The sequence below is a fragment of the Hippoglossus stenolepis genome, chromosome 12, assembly GCF_022539355.2.
Source record: "Hippoglossus stenolepis isolate QCI-W04-F060 chromosome 12, HSTE1.2, whole genome shotgun sequence".
NCBI classification, from domain to species: domain Eukaryota; kingdom Metazoa; phylum Chordata; class Actinopteri; order Pleuronectiformes; family Pleuronectidae; genus Hippoglossus; species Hippoglossus stenolepis.
Genome location: NC_061494.1, coordinates 19,515,737 through 19,521,736, shown reverse-complemented (window position 1 = coordinate 19,521,736; position 6,000 = coordinate 19,515,737).

Sequence of the window (6,000 nt, the reverse complement as noted above, 5' to 3'; positions counted from 1 at the left end):
AAGTGACAAAGGAAGTCTGTGTGTGTGTGGGGGAGTGTGCACACATAATCATAATAATAATAATGATTTCACTGTACTTTCCACTGAATTGCTTTTTGTTTGAGTACTGACAGCATTGCGTAAAAGTTTCATGCAGAAAAATTGTGACTTCAGACACAGCAAAAGTCCCAATCTTTGCGTAACCATAGCGAACGTGCTTCTGTTGCTGCCATGTTGTCGTCATCGTGTTCTGTGCGAGCCTGAGATCCAACCCACCACCTCCTGGGAACTCCACTGCCATTAATAAAGGAGCTGCCTCTGAACATGACGCAGCCAGCGATTGCATTTCCTGTTGCAGTTAAAGCATAGATGCATTTTTCTAGATTGAGGATGTGTGACACCACATGTGTGAGTTCAACTTGTTGCCCATTTTTTTTACGAGCATGTGCTCAGCTGTTCCCACGTCTAATCTCCACCGGCTTAAACCACTTGATCATGCCAAAGCCACCACTTAAACACACACTCGTACACAGAAAGTTGGTAAGTTTGCTCACACGGAACGGTTCGGCATCAGTTTGTGCACGAACGCACACTCACACACACACACACACACACACACACATGCACACACATTCACAGAAACAGAGAGAGATTGACCTGCCCTGCAGTGTTAGAGAGCAGCTTATTATGAAAGAGCATTTTCTGCATTCCAGACATGTCACCTAAAACCTGCTGTTTACCATTTAGTGCTGTGGGAGCTGTCCATCCAACCGCTCTACCGAGTGTGTGTGTGTGTGTGCGTGTGTGTGTGTGTGTGTGTGTGTGTGTGCATGTGTGTGTGTGTGTGTGTAAACTGTCAATAGGCTCCATCTAATCTCGCTCTTAAGTCATTGAGTGAACATGTCAAGACCTTACTCGGGTTGTGTATACGTGTGTGTGTATTTCTGCGTTGGGAGGTTTAGGCGCAGGATGACAGGTTGTCATGTTATCCAGGTGCTTCTGCTAAGCTCTTTGTTGACATCATCGATAGGCGATACGCGCGGAGGAAAAAAGGTTAACGGGAATGAAAATAGAAAACCAGCTGTGTTGTTATATTTCTTTAATCTGTTGCTGTTGATCTGAATGCGAATCGTTGAAGGATTTGAAGGATTTATATCAGCAAGTATTTCCAGTCGCAATACTGATTGGAACAGATAATACCTTGTTTGTCTGAATCACGTTGGTTTTGTTGTCATTGAAAACACTAATAACAAACTTTGTCTCATTCTTAGATTTAGCTTTATTCCAGATGTTCTACACACACCTACTCCACCAGAGACATTTGACTCAAACACTGGTCCCACAGATTTCAAGCAAGTCAGATTGAACTAATTGCTCCTAAACACAGATTTCCAATCATAATAACTTCATGTGATTCATTGTCTTCTCGCTCAGTAGATCAGCGGTGCAGGTTACTTCAAGTCAAACCAGGTAGTTGGTCTATAAAACATGAACTTAACAATGAAACCGTGTGTTTTCTTGACCTTACCTGCTACCAGACAGATAACTGGGTGTAAGCTGAAGATGGAAGTGGCAGACAAAAGGACGCAGATGTTTACCGGGATGTGTGTCACAGGAGCAAGGAAATATAAGGTTTCAGAGTCAGATTCACATATCGCTGTCGTGACGTTGCATTTTGAGGCTGTGACCTCTGAACCTGACCTTGAGGAAGTGAGTCGCACCTGTTCCCGAATAGAAACTGAGCAGATGGAGGGGAAGGGGAAAAAGTGAAGTGCTCATCTCTTCCCTCTCCTCACCGTCACTTGCAGTTTCATCCAATTACGTCTGAACAGTGAGCGAGACACTGGGAGACGGAAAGACGAGAGTGATGCACAACGAGAGGCATGTGCAAAGCTGCAAATCCTGTTCCACGTTTATGTGTTCGCCGTAAATCAGTCATGTGTTTATTGTTTTGGTTTATTGGTGTCAGAGGGGAACATGCAGCCTCTGAAGCTGTGTGAGAAAATAAACTGCTCATTGCTTTGTTCGAGGATTTGCAGTGATGATTTAATATTTTAATCCTTTCTGACGTACGTTAAATGTGCGTCAAAGCTCTGCCGTAAATTGTCTTAAATAAGCAGAGACACCAGCGGAGCATCAACAAAACACCACTGTCCTATTTACCAGATTCACGGAGCTCTCCAGCTTTCTTTTTTCCTCTGAGTGTTTGTTTCGGTGCACAGTGTGTTAACGTCCTCATATCCGCTGACGTGAGTCACGCACTTTTTATGAACAGCCAGTCTCCACACCTGCGTCTATGTGTCTTTGCCGCTGCAGTTATATGTGAACAGGTGTGAAAAGGTTAGAGTGTGAAGGGAGAGGTGATGCAAAGGTGAAACACAGCAAAAGGGTGAGAAACTGAGGCCCACAGTGGAAGTTGATGTTCCTGTGCCCCAGGGCATTGTGTGTGTGTTTGTGTGCGTTTGTGTGCGTGTGCGTGTGCGTGTGCGTGCCCAGGGCAGAGTATTAGTAACAGGATATGGCTGCAGTAGAAATCTGGAAACTTGTACCTCCTTATCTAGAGGGCAAGTGAGTCTGTGTGTGTCGTTTTTCTCATACATACCTGATCCCGATAACATCCACCCTATGTGTGTGTGTGTGTGTGTGTGAGAAGAGAGAGAGACAAGTCTCAGCTTTCTGTAAAGTCCCTCTGATATCGCTCATGGCTCAGAGGCAGGGCGAGACAGCGACTGAACTCTTCACCAAAAACATCATCCGAGTGGACAAAGACGAACTCCAAACATTCAAATGAAGGCGTTATTTAAACACCATACACCGAGAGCATGTGGTGACTTGTTATTTTTATACACTCAATTTAAATTCTTAGTGGAGCTGTTATTTATTCCCCCCAGTTTAAATGATATGACTGTTATTTACTTGTTTTTTTTGGGGGGGGATATAGAAAAAGCCGATTGTACTTTTCCAAAACAAATGAACTTGTGGGAAAGGGAATATAAGTGCGATGTTACTGGAATCACAGGATGCTGAAATTATAACCAATGTGCTGACCTCTGCACTTTGAAAAAAACAGGACAATAGAACTCTGTGTTGTATAAATCTGTGGATACAAAGCTTGCAGCAGCGTTGACTGAGGTGCAGTCGTTTAGAAAATGCTGAGTATTTGCGGGTGTGCAGACAGGTCAGAGAAATTCCTTTGTGAGCGATTGACGGGAGGATTGAAATGCGAGAAGTCGTTAATATTGTTAAGGACGAGCTGTTGTAATTAATGTCATGAATCATGCTGCTGTCACGGTGTGGCAGAAGAAGACTGGAGTGAGGCAACATGCCAAAGTGTGTGTGTGTGTGTGTGTGTGTGAGAGAGAGAGGGAGAGATTGTTAAAAAATGATTTTAGGCTCTGTACACACCTCCTTCTACATAATTTCACTGTGTCTATACGTTTTCGACCACCCTCCACCTCCACCCCTCACCCGCAGCCCACCCTCCGCCCTTCTGCCATCACTTCCCCCTTGTCTCCCCTGTGTTTTTAGGAAGTTTTAGGTTCTGTCTGTGTTTTTTTTTGTTTTTTGGGTCTTCCTGAAAAGGTAAGACGATCCATCCTCCTTTTTTCTTTCTTTCCGAGAACAATGCAGGGGGACGGTTGGTGCTGGCGCTAAAAAAGAGCGAAGGACAGATTGAGTCAGAGAGAGAGAGAGAGAGAGAGCAGAATCTGGGGGAAGAGAGCGGTGAAATGCTGAAGCTAATCACGGTGGCCAGACCACCTTGTCTGCAGATATATATATTAACCCCCAATCTGATCTGAGCATAAACTTCCCCAGTTTGATTCCTCTGTTCTTATTTTATGTGTGTGCCCTCCTCACAGGCCGTCAATCTTTTGTTCCTTGTTGTTGTGCTTTCTTTCTCATTTGTAATCTGTTCTTATTCAATTCCCTGTTCTCTAGAATCCCTTCCATCAGCTTGCTTTTATTTCTTTTTCCCCCTTTTACTTTTCTTGTTTTCGAATCCCTCCCATCTCATCCTTCTCTCCGCCCTTTTCTTTTACTCCAAAACATTCAATTTGATCTTGCTAATTGATTGTTTGTATTAAAACACTGCATCCAAATATAATGCATATGAATTCTCAAACTATTCTATTGCTCCCTCAACCTATAGATCGTTCATTTTGAAAACATTTTGTTTCGCAGTGAATTAGTTAGTTTAGTTCAGTGTAATGATTACCTATCATGTCCTTTGTTAGATTTGAGGACATTTACACTCCACTTAAACATGAACTTGTCAAATATTACAGTGCAACATTTAACATGACACATTAAGTTCCCATCATTTCTGGCAATTATTCAACGGCACAAGGGAACAAAGGGTGAAACTGTCTCAATCATATTTCCTGCGACTTCATTGGTTGGCAAAGGCAAACAACCTCAAGGCAGTAATTGTCGTTTTCTATGGTAAACGTCCAACCAGGGTTACGTTAGAGGGAATGACATTTAATTGAATTGATTTATAATAATAAAGTAATTCAAAGACTACTTACAACTGCAACGCGCCGCGCCTTTGTGGTTGAAGACTGTATATGAACAATGGAAGACTAAAAAACTTGTCATGAATAGAAACAGTAACTGAGGTGGATGGGACCTAGCAAAGTGCTATATTAGTCAAAACCCTACAAACTATATGTAAGACTATAATACAGATGACTTTACAGATATCACTGCGCTGGTTACATGAGCAGTGAGTGTACAGATCGCTGTATATGTCCCTCAGTGAAGCCATTGCCCAGCTGTAGCGCACAAATCCAGATGCCTCTCAGTCACCATTTGCGGTGTCACAAGAGCTTTTCTTTTTTCAAACTCCCAGTCGCCATCAGACATGAAGCATTTTACAGTCGGCTCAACATAAATCCTCTTCATGGTTTAGAAATGTAATCTCCTTTCATGTGGCGAGGGGCAGAGACTTAGGGGGAAGGCGGAGGTCTCAGTGTAGACGCTGAGATGTGACTCACTTCACACAGAGATAGAGGTGGAGGCGTTTCCTCTGCTCGGTTCAGTCTGGATACCTTGTTTGTGTGAATGACACTTTGTCTGCTGCCAGTCTAGAGTTCTGTCTCTTCTGCCGATCGTCCTCCATCGGTCTCCCAGTGGTCACTACACTTAATGAGCGGTTTGACTATGTGTGTTCTTCAGAGTGAATTATCAACACATGTGGAACACCTCCCCTTTCCACTCACTGAAATATCTTATCTGATTTTCAGGGTTGAGAAAAAGTCCCTGTTCTCTCTTCTTATTCTTCCTCCTTCCCATTTACCTTCTTTAATTTTTCTGTGTCTCCCTGTGGTCTATATCGATCACACTCCCTCTCTCTCTCTCTCTCCCCCGTCTTGTCTCTCGCTACCTGATACGGATGTCGATGCAAGGACGGAGTCGTGAGTCATGCTTCTATTCGGAAAGGCTGGCCTTATAAACTGACCGCCATATTGGATTACTGAACAAACAAACTTTGAGCCGGCAGAAAATCCATTAGCTCTATCGATAAACACAGACACGAGCATGAACGCCTGCAGTTACATGCAATGAAATGCAGATGGATTCAGACATGTTCTTAAACACACAAAAAGCCGACGCACACAAAGCGAGCAGCGCATACTTAACGGACACGTAGAAAAATAAACATGACTCCATTAGCTCTGTCAATAAACTATAATACAAATAATACGCATATTTCTTAAATACCTTACGGCAAGACCATGTTCTGTGTCTTTGTTTGCTCAGGTTTAAACCACAGACTAAAGAGGGCATCAAATAACTAATTAAAGCTTAACTCTCTATACATCAGTGTGGTAAGAACTACTTTAAATAACAGAAACCATCTTTGAGAAATTAATTATTTGATGTGTACTTTGGCTTAATTAGGTCCCTGTCCCATCTGCTAGCATGGATGAGGCAGGGTTTATGACCACCAGGGGGCGATCAAGCTGGTTTGGCTTCTCTTTTGAAGATGTGTATTCCTAACAGTGAATGGTCGACTCA